The 16,243-nt window shown below is 33.2% G+C and overlaps 1 protein-coding gene across 8 annotated transcripts in view; it reads left to right on the top strand.

Moving 5' to 3' along the window:
- LOC119638723 (neural cell adhesion molecule 2) overlaps positions 1-16,243 on the top strand; it is a 279,884-nt gene that overhangs the window by 144,004 nt on the left and 119,637 nt on the right. The gene's annotated exons all lie outside the window — the stretch shown is intronic.

The following is a 16,243-nucleotide window of genomic DNA, read 5'->3' as shown; positions in this document are numbered from 1 at the left end:
TAAGAATCAAAATCAATTTCCCTATTGTAAACAATACATTTGTGGGCGTAATGTGACTGACTGACCTCACACTCGTAGTCACAGTATTTCCTCAGTTGTGTTTAATCGCTGTATAAAATTGAAAAAAAGTGTGTTTGTTCTCATTGGTGAACCGTGTTATTTCAAAATCGTGTAAAAAAAGGGTTGCGTGCACGTGTGTCTGCAAGCAGAAATGATTCATTTTTAAATAGCATGTGCCTGGCTGTACCAAGAACATGTATAGTTTCATGCTATAGGTCCCCTTTTCGCTTGGGAATAGGCTTATATCTAAGAAGTTTAACGGGACACACGATAATCTTTCTTATAGGCTACTTGTAACGTTTTATGGATCTGTGCGATCTCTCGACCAATTTCTTGCCTAAATAAATATTCGAAATAATTTCGAAAAATGTCATTCCTTTGAACGCCGCTAAAATGCGCAGACAGAGGGATGGATTTGATTTGAACTAATTTATCTTTTCCTTTCGATTTTCCACATCTTTAAACATCCAGACGCATTATTAGTAAGGACTTGGAGATATTTATGAAAAAAAGGTTCGTTTTAATTAATCAAAAAAACTCGACTTTATTCTTTATTTATGTAAAGCCAAAGAGTGTATTGACAATTGTTAGGCTTGGTCCTATTTTACGATAAGTTACTACTTTTTAATGCGTAGTGGCAAAATCTAAAAAGGCATCAGACAAACAACAAATATGTAATATTCTATAGATATATAGTACTCTGTTACGCCAGGTAAAACACTACATCTATTACTAAGTTCCTGCCTCAGTATATGCCAGAGCGGCGATTTAGACTTTCGGGACGGATGTCAAGACTATTTACATCTTTCTCTGCTACTCAAAGGAACAGCAAAATTAAAGTATTACAATTCTCGATTGGCGGATTGAGTCCATTTCCCTGTTCTTATACGACCCATGGGTGGCTGAAAGGACGGAACTGAACGTAATGAATGGCAATTACCTAACTGTAATGAACGCATAAAACCAGTGCCCGTTTTTCAATATTACAGAGCTTGTCGTATAGTACTGATAAATTTATAATTTTTCGTATGGAATGTGATGGAATGTGTTTCTACATCAACCCTGGAAACATACAAGTGGCGAGTAAATGAACAGACAGCATGACTGATATTCTTAATTTCATATATAATCTCAGTTGAGTATTTTCGACTGGAAGAAACCTAATTGCAATATTAATTTACTCGGCGTTGCGATGATGAGGCGCCCTATTATCGCTATTCACCTTTAAGCAACAATCGTAGTAATATCTTCACAGTTATGAAACTCGACAATGGCTTTTGTATAGAATTTATTTACTCGTTTCATTTATAGCTAATCATAAGTTAAAATGAATTTTAAGTTTTCGTAAAGATTGGACAGTGATTTTGATTTCTTTCATTAATTTTTCGAATCGCTTTTCTTGAATTTCCGCTTTTCATTTTTTATTTAAACGATCAGTTCATACACACACACAACCATAATTCACTGAACATGTTGTCAATTCGTTGAGCAATTTTTCATTATAAATGAAGTTCCGGTTTTGCAATTGTTAGCTAGAACGAGTTTCATATTGTTTCGAAATGACTACAGACTGGTCAGTAGACCAGTCCGTAGAAAGCAATAATTTTCGCTGTGTGGTAAGAAAATTAAATGCAAATATAATTTACTTACACTGACTGCCAAAAATATGCGTACAACTACCTTAAAAAACATCTTTAACCAAATTTTTATAATTTTGTGATGATGAAAAAATCAAGAAACATACACAAAAACTCTATATACATATATATAACATATAAATATATGTATAAGAATTGTATACTTTATTGTGGTTATGTTCATAAAAATTTCATCTAACGTTAACATCGCATATCACATAACCATTGTACATAGATTTTTTCATCCAAGAGTACACAGTACAGAGTGCGGGGTACATAGATATGTAAATGCATGTGGTGTAAACGCAGATAGAAAGTTTATATCCTTTGAAATAGCATTGCGTTGGGTGCATATGTAATTATTCTGTAAATGGGGAAAGTGTAAAACACTGTATACTCTAACACAATCAGCCAGCAACACAATAATAACAACAATAATTGATAACAAACACGAAAACTCGTTTCCACCATAGATTCATTTTATGTTATTCAGTTATTTATTTTCTTTCGTTCTTTTTTTCATAAGAAATGCTTGCAACTGTGTGGGTAACACTTGCTACAAATTGTTCGTTACAATAACGGAAGACTATTAAAAGTATACATAAATAGTGGCCGTACATAGGATAGATGTTTAGGTTTAAACGCAGTACGGAAAGCATTCACAAAGAGTTGAAAAAAATAAAAATAAAAAATAAGAACCAAACACAAAGAGATTTGAAAATGAGCCAAAGCATGGACACCCATCCTGTTTGTTGGCATAAAAGAAAAGTCTTTTATAGATTTACGCCTCTGCATAAACTGACGCATTGCATTTTAATTGAAGATTTTTTCATATTCAAGTTTTTAGACTTAACTGTCAAATCAAAATTTCGATATTATGTCCGACGTTTTACCTTTCGATTTAAGTTTCCTGATTCACTCCGCCTGAGCAACCGAGTAAGTAAGAATCTCGATTAGCTGGAGTTTTCTTTAGTGTTAGTGCGGTGCACACTTACTTGTATGCGACCACCATTTCCCTTCCTTGTCTTTCCACACTGCTTTCTGACGGTCATCTTGTTATACGAATAGTGGACGTCCCCTCATCCCATATTACAAAAAAAAAAAAAAAAAACAGCGGACTTGAGCTTACTTTAAACAAAAACTCTTATTCAATTATTCTCTCCTTAAGATCTTTAATTCGTTATTATAATAGAATGTAAAGCCGGACACGAAGATTGGAATGAATGGTTTTTCTCAAAACGGTCCATTTACGTAACATTTGAAAACATGGAGACTTTACGTTTCTGAAAGTATAAGACGACGTCTTATCCACGTGAGACGAATCTCGAGCAGAAAGTTTCGGAATTTTCGCCTTTCACGTGAATGTATTTCCGTTAATGGGTAATGTGTTCTTGTGCGTGCCGTTAGGATTGTCATGATGAAACAGGAAAATTTTTTTTGCGTAAAGCAATGAAAAAGTTTTAGTTTAAAATGGAAATAATGTTACATTCTGATTGATATATATATTGAAATATATATTCATAGTTTATTGAAAACTACATTGAGCAATCGTTGCGGTCGGAGATAAAGGAAAGTGCTTTTTGTCTCTTACAGTAGATCATCTCCACAAGAAAATGTGTTTACAGGAGATCTGTCAATGGCTTGGAAACGTTTTTTGACGCCTATGTACATTCGTTGAGCTGCTTTGTCAGAAAAAAAAAGTGTTTTCTTTTTAGGAGGTCTTCCTCTATTTGTCAATTGTTCAAGTCTTTCAAGCTCAAATTCATTTTTCTAATGAAGTGTAACAAATAAACATTGTTTTACAAAAGTAGGTTGAATTGTAGTAAAAAGATTATTTTTCTTTGCAACAAAAGGGGAAGCTCGTACATGTTTCTTTAGAGACCGTTACTGGAGGCAAACATTGAAATCTGAAATTATTCAGATGCGAATTGCGGTCTGTTAGTGAGGTGTAGCCAGTTCGAAATATTCGGGCTGATATTTTAAACATTTGTAGGGTTGAGATGCTTTAAGTAGCAGCTTCACCCGACAAAATGTACCTTTCAGCCGCACAAAAGACTCTGACTGGCCGGTAAACCTTTTAAATATCATTTCTAAAAACTTGAGGGATTTTTTAGGACAATGAAAAAAGAAGTAAAACCGTGTACTCTTAAGTGAGTGAGGAGGACACCCATGTTCGATTGAGGCAAATTAAATAAATATTGCTTGGATTATTCCTTGCCCTGTCGGGACGAGAACTCTATGACCAATTAGATAATCTTACCAAGCCAATAAAAGAAAGACTTCAGCCGAATTTAGTTTTGGAGAAAAGTGGCAAATGCATCCAAAGTAGGAAAAAATTATGATTTAAAAAATAAAAGTATTTTCTAGAGAGCACGGGCAGTTAAGGTACTACCTTTCGCCGGCCATATCTGTTTGATGCCTTGCCTAGATTTTTGCGAATCCTTTACTTTTCATATGCAATCCTTATGACACAGGGAGAAAATGAAATTAAAGATAAGATGTAAGTGAATCATATTGATGAAGTGTAAAATGTTTACAGTTTTCAATTAGTGCGATTAGTTAGCGATTGCAATGTGGGATTTAAGAAACAACTTTTGGTTGATAAGGGATGAATGAATATTGCTTTACCTGGTAAAAGTAACTAAAAAAAAATATATACTGCTATGCCGTTCAATATTTACTTAACATACTTATCTCCTTGTTAATGGCAATCATATACAAGACACCTTTTTGATTCAGATAATGTTGACAATGATGATGATGATGATGTGATGGTGACGTAAATAAAAGGAGCTCTGTATGATAGAGTATTGACAGAAATTGATTTTCCTTTACCCTTCAATCAACAATATATGTGTGTGAATGAAAATCTAGACTACATACAAACGCAAAGAACGCAGTATTTCCTCTTCGATATGTACACATAAAGGGAAATAAGTTAGTTATTCTACATAACATATTTCACGAAATGAATACTTTTTGCTTTTTTTCATTTAAATATGAAAACATTTTAAAGTTACACTAACTTTTTCAATTACTTTATAAAGAAGTTTTATTTCTTTATATTTCTTACTCTTTGCACACGTTTCTCTTTCTCGCATATCAATTCAATTGTATAACTGCTTTTTGTTTGGTCGATTATATTCTATGAACATATTCTTTTAAGGCGGCTTGGGACTAAGTTTACTTAATATTATGTTCCTGGCCAAAGGAAAGTGTGTTAACTAGACTCGTCTGTAGCTGCGGGCTTTTGACTTTTTTTTATGTCATTTATTTACGACATTTTCCATTCGCCGGCCATTAAATGTAAATTAATTTACAAATGTAACGGACTGTAATTATTTTAAACGCACCAGCAAACATAAGTATGTCTCGTATGCGTGTTTGTATAATAAAATAATATATGAAAGTTGTTAACTTTTTTTACGCTGATGTTTCTTTTCTTTTTTCTTAGTCAATAGTAAAAAGTTATGACATAAGTAACAAAAATTTTTTAACGAATAAAGGAATTATACTGTTTGCCTGATAGTCTACTAATAGTACATACTACCTACTTCAGTCAGGTATGTCACGTTAAGTAAGAAATAGTTATTGCGTAGGCTATAAAACTCTTGCTTTACAATATAATTCAGTCATTCATTTACGTGTCTCCCTTATTGCGTATCCTTACCCCATAAACTTTGAAATCTTGTTAGACTGTTCGTGTGTTTAATACCGCTCCGCTGTTCAAATTGTTAAGCACGTATAAATGCTTTCCGTTCACATCCGCAGATTCAGTTTCGTTACAATATTTGCCTTTGCACCCTAGGAACCTTTTCTGCACCCTTCTTATTCGCTTTGATTGTTCCGTAATGACAGATGGCAGCCAAGCAAGATCATTTGATATTTGTCTATATATGCTCAGACTCTATGAGGAACCACATCTTTTGATTTGGTACTAATCTTTTGCCTTTTGCTTACAACTCAACCATTTTCTATTCGATGGAGCTGACTTCAAAACGCATACAGATCAAGTGCTTGGATATTTTTGCCACTTGAAATTACATATATTTCATCGACTTGGTTTTTTTGCAAAAAGATACGCTATATATTAAAAGAAATTCGTTCATTTGTTAGGCATACCTTTATCAATGTTTTCAAAAATCCTGATAAACTTCTTTTACTTATTACAGAACAACTCGGTGGTAAACGCTTTTTACTGTATATTAATTTTGCTATCGACTGATCGATAGTTTGATAAACTTTATAGCGTTAGGCTATTCGTTACGTGTTACGATTGCGAACATACGAAAAGGCACTTGCCTCAAACTTAAAGTGTGTGTATGTGTATATATATATGCAGATTTAATTGCAGAAAAAATATAAAAAGACAAAGATAAGAGAGGATAGTTGCAGGTTGTGTGTTCGTATGTTTCTGCCTCATGCCATGATGTGCATACGTATTGAAAATGAGAAACAAAGCCAAGATTTAATGAATCGCGATATCAGCAAATGCTCTTAGAGTGGATAGCATCAATGGTCTAATGATTTCTTTATCATAGATTTAATGAATTAATTCTATTCGCATTGCGCTACAATTTCCATGGAAATCAATATTTTTTTTTTTTTTTAATTAGAGATGAAACTTGATTAATAACTCCATGACTTATAATCATATCATTAATTAGTTTAATTGTTAATGGAAATACATAGGTATGTGTATGCATATGTGCATATATATCTTACATTCAATTTGAGTCAACTTATTAAAATTCCCGGCACAAAGATAATCCCCGAGTGTCAAAGGAAGCATTAATATGCATGAATGTGCATGTGCAAATGTATCAATGTGCAAATGGAATCTTGTGGTTATGGTTCACATGATAATGCAATATATAAATTGTTAGTTTTGCTAACAAATCTATGAGTGCGATTGCGATATTGATTGAAAGTGTGATGCTGTGATTAATTGAATTTGACTATTGTTGATAAGAGCGCAATTTATTGAACGTAAGGAAAATGATGAATGTTCACGAAAAGCAAATAAAAAATGAAAAATGGAAATTGCAAAAAAATAAACTAAAGAGAACAACTCTTCGCAGTATAGACTGATTGACTGTAAGTTCAATATTACAACAACATATAACATTAATAGAAAAAAACTTTTTAGTATTGCATCGTTATAGACACTGTGTAACGTGACCTAAAAGGTTCCTTGTACTAATCCAGACTCCTAGCCACCTAGCTTAAGAATTCCTCAGAAAAGCCGTGTCTGGTGTTATTATCTGTTCACCAAACACTTGGTGTCTGATTATGCGGAAGGTCCCGCGCGCACACAACATTTGATGGAATCCCTTGGCATAATCTGCACAAATCGGTATCTGGTATATCGATATTTTCCAGATCAAACCTGATGAACGCGGCCCTCTCTGAGTAAGCGTAGGTAGTTTCAGTAGCTTAGGCGCTATATTGTGACATTGGTAAAATTTCGCAATGGTAAAATTTTTTTTTTCGTTATCCTACACTATGCTTCCAATGATCACCCGATTTTTATCTTAGTCAGTTGCGGTAACACCCCTTTAATATGGCTCCATGGCATGCCAGAGAAAAGATCAGGAGGTGTTATTACCCTGTTGGCTAAGCCATCAGTCTTTTCATTGCCCAAATGGCTAAGTACGCGTTATTAACTGCTCTGCGTTGCGTCCTCGCAACTCATTCAGCATATAAAGGCATTCCGGCAGTAGTTTAGATCTTCCTTCCATCCTTTTGTGATGTTATTAACATAATATGCACTAGGAATATACTGTTATAAAATTCGCTTTTCTAAGATACAGTCCGTATCACTGGACCGTGGATATTTTCTTCAAGAGAAATATACTTCAAAGTTCTTTTATTTACAATTACACTTCTTAACAGTAGGAGCGTTTATTTACAATTATATTCCTTAAAAGTAGAATTATTCACAATTTATGTCGGCCGTACTCTTAACTCAAATGCTCTTGCCCGACTAAACTCTCCCTTCCACAAATATTCTATTTATATACATTTTTACAAGCAGGTTACTATACCCAAATTCCTAGTTTTTATATTTAAACTCTGCCTTCTTTTCCCCTAATCGTATTCATCGGCCTGCAGCTACATGACGCGCCTCCGAAGATGCATTTGGTTTTTCCTTCTTTAGGGAATTTATTATCTGGGAAAATAAAGTGGATTTGGGATTTTCGTAACAATACTATACCTTAGATTAGTTTAGAAAATAATCATTCGTTCAGATTTGTACAATTTCGAGTCTTAGTAAATTTACACTTTAAAGTTGATCGCAAATAAGTTTTTTCGATTTCTTAAGCTTGCAAATGTGGAAAATCAATTTTATTTCATTTTTACTAATTGCGGCCTTTAAACTCTGTCCGCCGTTACAACTCGTGCTTGAATCATTAGCGGAATGTATACTAAACAGATCAACTTTTTAATATCACCCATTAATATGGATAGCTCATATATATAAACATGGAGTCTCTTTCAAATGTTCCACGCAATCTACATTCACGCAGAGTTAGAGAGAATATTTGTAGATAAATTAAAATGTGCTAAATATCAAAGCAGTCAAAGCACAGGAAACAAGGAACGTAAACGAGAAGAAGTATATCTTAAAAAAAAAATAAAAAAAAAAAAAAAAAAAAATACCACAATTTACTTTTTTTTTAAAAGGATAATTTCAATCTCATATTTGCTCGGTTTACCTATTCAGTTATGTGATTACTTGTATACATAATTCCTTTTTATCTGCCGTAAGAGAGTAGCAGTGTTTCCGATATATTATTCCCTTCGCAGCCAGAAATGCTTACTTGACACTTTTGATAGCGTGTGGTCCCTATTAAGTTTATTCTCTCTAATAGTCACAAATTACTTAGGTCACTACGATCTCCTACATGCATTTTCCGTTACCATATTCAGGTGAAATAGATCCGCTAACCTAACGAGTTGAAACTGGCAAATTACGTTTGCACCTATCATTCCTAGATTGCAATGGTTATCAATATTTATTTGAAATGTTTTTGAAGAAATCTTAAAAGAAGAAGAAAGATTCTCTTTAAAAAACGCAACTATTAAGTATCCAAGATTCGTCTAAGACCAATTTTTTGTTTAATCTTCCTTCGTTTATACTTCCTGTCGTAGGAATATATTGTAGGGGGAGAAGAGTAAGAGAAGAGTTCTTTGGCATACATTTCTGCAATGCCGTAAAGTAAAGAATTTTTCAGCAGTAAACGTGACTTGATATATTTACGTGCATAGGATATCATAATTCGTTTAACGACATGCCATCCCCATGAGCACGTTTTTACACGGCGAAACCTTTATCCTAATGGGAGTTGCAAGCAGCGTGTGTTCACAAATAATCTGGAAATTTGGTTGACAAATTTCAAAAGTGGAAATAAAATATTAAGACGCATGAAGAGTGTATATGTATGTTTCTGTGTGTGTGTGTGTGTGTATGTGTGCCAACTTATTATTATGTGTGGTTTTTTCCAATTTTCAATATATCAAAAGTAAATTTTTTTGTTATATCTCAATATTTTCTTCTTCTTTTTTGTTATGCAATATACGTTTTACAACTACCATTGCAAATTATATATTAACTAAATCATTTCACCTGCAACACCTAGAAATATGCTTTGGAAAATCATTTTTGCATACGTGCGTATACACAATGATTCCATATTAAGATGTTGCGCGTAACGTTACTTAAAATGCACTCAAACATGTACAAAGACATTGCACACTTTCTATATTAATCCGATAACTGAGTATTTTTACTTATGAGAGAAATTATATTTGGCTGAATAAAGTTTATTATTATTGGTTATGAACAATAGCTTGGAGTAAAACATTAAAAATTTTATTTGAAAAAACGCATAACTATGACGTTCCGAGATTAAAGCTAATTAACCGTAGATTTTGAAAGTGATGACCCCTTTGCTTCCGCCTTCTGATTGAACTTAACAAAACGATACAAGATCTCTTGTTCAAAACTAAGCCAAAAACGATACAATTAATTAATCTCAGTCGTTCGTGAACAAAAACCTTAGTTCATATCCAACACTGTAATTAGTTTAATTTTCCTTTGAGCATTTTCATTATAAGAAATGAGAAAATATCGAAAAGAATTGACTGACTGATGAGGTCATGAGCACGAGCATGAGTATGCTATTTCATAAGCAAACACATAATGGAAGTAATCTCATCATATAGCTTTTAAATTTTATTATTGTTGTTAGCCTTAAAATAAACGCGTGATTAAATGACTCGCAATGCGTCATTTGCGGTTTGCCAACTAAAATATAATAACCAAACATAATAATATGACTTTATGCAGACTATTCAAATAATTCCCACCAATCAATGCGAAACCGTAGCATAATAGACATCCTCGTTCAGAAGAGTCAGTACGTCAATGTTTGCGCAATCACTTTTGCTCTATTTCTGTAGTACATAATAAGTAGAATTATTGACACACAGAAGGAAGTCGCAAAGTTGATAACTGTAAAATATATGATAATTTTATCACAGATCCCTACTACTACTACTACATACTAACGTATCATTTCGATATATAGATAAACATGTGCACGCATAACTGTATGTATGCAAATGTGAATATGTTTGTTTGCTGGAGCATATTGTCTGGTATGTTAACTATTCACACATTCTCAGATTAGCATCGATACTCATATACAGTTCGAAATGAACTTTGAGATATACATACAATATACGCAGAAAATACCTTTCGTTTGCGGTACAATTTTTTCATTTTCTTGTAACACAAAACTAAATGACATTACGGTAGTACCGTCTTTATTTCCGGTGACGTTACACGCACTGAGCAAGCTTGTTAAACGTGCGCATATAATAACTACACATCACCATTCATATTGCGGCTTAAATGTAAATAAGTTCATGTACTGTTCAGCGATACCGATATATACGCTTGCATGCACAGACAATTGACTGTTGTCGCTAATTGGAAAAAAAACTTTCCAAAGTAAAGTTATCGGCATAAAAATCAATAATATTCGACGTGCGTTTAGCTAATATCGAATAACTGAATCACCTGAGGCTACCTTCAGAGTGTTCTTTTTTTTTTTTTTTTTTGTTTTTCCCTTGCAATTGACCTAAATGAAGTCTCAAAATGATGTTTACAAAAAGCAGATCAGGATTATAATCGGCTTGGGGCAATCCTTTTGACAATCATTGCTTTCATGTCATAATTATTGGGTCGCTTCAGACAGGAATATAAGTTTTTGTCTTCGATACTATTCGTTATTTGTGATGTCAGTTTGCACGGCTTGACATCATTGTTCTATATCGTAGATATGTTTACATTGAAAGGTGTCAAACTTTATTTCAAAAAGGTTAGTATACATGTTGTACGTAATTGTATGTGTAATGTGAATAGAAAATTTTTTAAGGAGTTGCAAGCGAAGCAAATAATTCATTGATTCTCAGATCAATCGGCAAACAGCCTTTTCAGATGAAAAATTAAAGAAACTGCTATTGTAAGATATGCTTTGCCTATGAAATCGATCGTAATGGATGCTATTTCCTCAGGGAGAGAAAGGAAGACGGCTTTATTGCTTGCTTCAAAATCAATTAAAGCTTCGCAAATTGTTAATGTGTGTGAAGATCCTGCTCCGGCATGTTTCGACGGACTGTACGATGAACGATGTTGCATATCCTCTTCAGTTCACGTGATAGTGTAGTGTATTGCCTCCGACCAATTTGACTCATTTTCAATACCGATCTGCGTGCAAGAACATTCAGTGTCTCTGCTAGATTTGAGGTCGACAGTTTCAAGAGGAAATACTTACAAAGAAATATTACACGGACGGATACTTGGACTTGCTTAAACCGAGGCAGAATTTGATGCTGATCACGAATACTATGTCGGGTCTCTGAAGCTTCCTTCCGGACGTCTGAAACGTTTTGACGGCATGAATATAACGCTCATGCTTCGATGGCGGGCATAAAAAGCAAACTGATGTCGAAAAGTGGTTCCCTAAATAATTTGCCTAAAAGCAGAAAGACTGATTCCGGCAATTGGCAACAGTTGTTTTTTCGCTTTAAGCTTTTTATATATATGTGTTTCTTGTGATTATTAAATTATTCTTGAGATCGTGTTACTTACTTTATACCTACTTTCAAACAAAATCATTGCTGGAATTGCTGGGCAAGTTCTTTTAAAAAAAAAATGTTTTAATGCGATGACAAACGGAACACATACATACACACACATAAAAGTACCTCATTTGTCTATGAAGTTTATCTTAATGCGTTGAGGTGCTTAGTGTTATACTTAATATTTGTTAGCGTTCGGGCGGCCAGAGTTGACACTAATGAACATTTTTTCAATAAATGTCTTTTCAAAACTTTGCAATTTTCCTTGCAAAAAATATATATGTGTGTATATGTGCGAGGTAATCCGTTCACTTTACAAGTACATATATATCAATATGAAGAAACTTTGCGATTTATACAGTGATTTAATATTTTGAGCATTTCTTTTAAGAGATTTGAGAATTAAAATGAAAAATAATTATTTTTTGTTTTTTTTTTTTTGTAAAAGTCGAAGTAACAGCATGCCGTACATCGTTCGTTTACTTACATTTGCATATTATAAAGGGAAACCAATATTAAAATCAATGTGCTCTCTGTCGAGAGTTTCTTAAAGAAAATGCAAAACTTTCTTGACAACTTTTGAATCGAGACAGCAAACTGGTAATAAACCACATTGTCTATCCCTTTCACTCCATCTTTCAACTTGCTTCACCTGATACTGATTTATTTACATAACGTCAAGCGGTTGAGTTGTGATAAGCACTAGAATATGTTCCATCGAGAACAAGGTGTCGATTGTGTTATCGAAAAATAAATGTAGAAAAAGAATGAGAAAAAAGAAAATTATAGATTAATGTGAAAAAATAAGTTTTTACCTTCAAGATAAGAAAGTTTAATCAAAAGATGTATGGGATATATTTGTGCATGCAAGCGATTGTGCACGATTGTGTTCGGTAACATTGCAGGAATAATCTACGCAGTCTGAGACAACCAAGGGAAGTAATATATTTTATGTTCTTCTCCTGTGTGTGTGTGTGTTGCAAAATAATCACTGACGGGCAATTCTTTACAGAAATTGGACCATAAGTTTTATAAGCTTCAAATTCTTATATAATGGATAAAGACAAGAAGAATTTACTTTCGCGCATCTGTAAAAATTCATCGCATATAAGAAAGAATTAAAAAATATTTTTGCGAACATTTTTTAAATTCCTTAGAAATTTCCATTATTTTTAAGATTTCAACAGATAAAAATTTAAAGACATTGCTATATATATACATATATACATATATATAAGTGTATTTGTAACTCGTGCAATTTCATTTTCTCATTCTCCCCACCTGCTCGCGAACATTGCTTGACAGGAAAGTCCTAACACTGACAATAAAGCGAATTCACAAAAAGAAGGATTTACAGTTAATCTCCTTTGTCCGGGCAAAGTTGCCGTATATTTTTTATTTTTTTTTTTTTTTCACTTAACAGACAAATATGAATGCGTGTGTCGTAAAAAGAATATAATAAGAGTAGATTAGTTTAAAGAAAGCAAAAAAGAGATAAAAAAAAAAATAATTGCTTTCATTTATGGTAAAAAAAAGTGTTAGTAAGATCGTAAACATTATTTTTTGTACTATGTGCAATGTGTCATGATAATAATCAAATTGAAGTTATTACGAAAGCAAGCTGAGCCTGCAAACATTTCAAAAATCGCGTATTGGACAATTTACCTGCAAATGAAAGTAAGTGTAGATCCTGTCGACTGTAACGCAGTAAAAGCAACATTTTCGCTATTGATATGTCCAAAAAGTAAGACCACATTCATTTTTGTCTTTTTTTAATTTTATTTATTTATTATTCCAAATCTATTTTGTTGCCCTCACAGTAATCGCGGAAAGAATTCGTAGAGTGCACAACACCGCGATAGTTGAAGAAAACTGTTAACATCTCTTTGGCTCGCCTTTTTACGATATTCGCTCGATTCATCGGTAGTTTCCGTAATGGATAAAAGATAGCTGTCCTGTCTGTCCAATCGTTTGTCAAAAATTATTTCTATTTATGGAAAATTTCGTTGCAGCAACACTAATACCTTTCGAATCGCTGCCCTCATCCTTATATCCGCTCCAACGGTTGCCTTGGCAAAGACACATTAACTTATTTCCGCGATTACTTCGGTACAGTTTTTTGTGGTCGTAGCTCTAGTGAGAGCTTAGTTAATAAAGGCATAATACTTACCGATTCGCTAGTCTTTCTGACAGTTACCGTATTACGTGTATAGACGAAATTCTCTTAGTCGAAAAAAAAAAATTTTAGACTATCTAAAGACATGCATTCAAGGATTAGAGAATTTAGAAAAAAAACAGGCAAGATCTTAGGTTGTAACTTGTCAGCAAGAATTTTTTTGATGCAGACAGTGTTTAGGGAAGATTTGAGAGAGTGTTTGAAATTTTAAGGAAAAGATTTTTTATTGATAACAACAATGAACCTCTCTCCCCAATATTTTATCCAAAGCAAGACAAGTTGATTATTCTGAAAACCTATATCGGCGTATCCCCTTAAGTTTACGAATTCAATTAGTTTATCTTTGCAAAATACGATACGTTTTCGAGAAGTAATAAAAAGTTAAAGCAGCGAAGACGCGCGAGAAACTTAACTTACTTTATCCCATAACAAAAACCATTACTTTCACGGAAATACGCACACCTGTGCAGGTTAGTAAACTGACCGTTTTCCCCTTTTTAAATTTCACTTTTGACACTTTTAAAGTTTTCATGTCCACTACCACAGGATGGTGTTATACTCGTTTTCTCATAATCTTTGGAATATACAAAGGGACGCTTCGCAAATACTTATATTCTTGTTCAGCCGCTTAAGCCGTGTCTGTCCGTCTGCCTGTCTGCGTGGTGTGTGTTATTGATACTCTCCTGCTTGCAAAAGTGAAGATATCGAGTTGAAATTCGCTACAAACATTGGAAGTTTCTGCACGGAGGTTGGTATTGAAAATGGACAAAATTGGTCAGAGTACAAGTTTGGGGTTTATTGCTTATTACTCGCAAAATTATGAAAGATAGAAGGTTGATATTTTCCACATTTACTTTACGGAAAAGTGTACTATCTATATGCAAACAATGGAAAAATCGGACCGTTCCCCCCAAATAGTTACGAGTGATTAAATTTCCTCTTTTTCTTTAACAATAGAGTAGGAGGCGACAGGATAAGTGTGCTAGTTTTAAAATAAATACGATGGACACCACGATCTGGTAGATTAATTTTTCTTAATAACTCCTGCAGCATGCATATCAAATAAAAGGAGTTGGTGTGAGGAATGCGAGCAGTTAAGCGTATTTTGATGGTGATGGGTTCGCCCTCAGCCGAATACAATTTTTGTGTTTGTTCAATTTTGGTTTGTTGTTGTTGGTTGGCGTTGCTTACAAACAGATTAACGAATGCCAGGCTGGAGCGAGCAACTTATTGCACTTCTCTACATGAACTTGGCATTCTTCCGTTTTTCTCATACAGAGTTTTTGTGAAATTAAAAACATCGACATTTTCGAATAGTTTTCAGCCATTTTATATTGTAGTGGAATTAATTTGTAAGTTTACCTTAACCTAAATAACTAACAAATTGCGCGGTTCTAGGAAAATGTATTTCGTTGAGTGCAAAACCATTTTACAAGAAACGCAAAAAGTTGAGAAAATTTCCCTTTACGAGAGCACTTATGCATATTTTTGTTTATATATATATAAATATTTATATGCGTTTATATATCTTAGCCATATGTTCATTTGTTTATTAAAATATATTTATATGGATAGATCCGTTTATTTTTAATTTAAGCAGAAATACACTTGAATTTAAAAAAAAAAAAAAAAAAAACACAAAATATATATACACATATATATACATACATATATACTTAATGCGGTGCAACTACTTTAATTTACATAATTTCTACCACAAAAGTTTATATAATTCATTATAAATTTACTGTAAACCAGGTCAGTGCAATGAAATTAGAAAAATTTATGTATAAACACATAAAGGAGTATTTAGACAAATATAGTCGCATATAACACACTAAAGCATAAGAAAGCAAGTATCCTTCATACATTTGAACAGACTCGCACTCACTCAATCTCTCTAACTCTTTCTCTCTCTCTCTCTCTCTCTCTCTCTCTCTTTTTCTCACTCTTTTTCTCTCTATATATCTATCTCTGTTCTGTTTTGTACTTCAATGTTCAACCTATATACATATAAACATGTTTGTTTTGTTTGTGCTTCAAAAGTGTCTCTGCTCTTACTTAAATGTTTAAACGAAAAAACCACTTTTAAAACATTTATAAATGTTATGTTTTCACATAGAGACGAATACATGCTTATATATATACATATATATATATATGTACGTTATGTTGATATATAATATTTTTTAAAAAAATATTCTCGTAAATGTTTTTA

This window comes from Glossina fuscipes, unplaced genomic scaffold (genome assembly GCF_014805625.2).
Source record: "Glossina fuscipes isolate IAEA_lab_2018 unplaced genomic scaffold, Yale_Gfus_2 109, whole genome shotgun sequence".
NCBI classification, from domain to species: domain Eukaryota; kingdom Metazoa; phylum Arthropoda; class Insecta; order Diptera; family Glossinidae; genus Glossina; species Glossina fuscipes.
The sequence above is the reverse complement of the archived record's forward strand: the minus strand, read 5'-3'. Positions and strand labels throughout refer to the sequence as shown.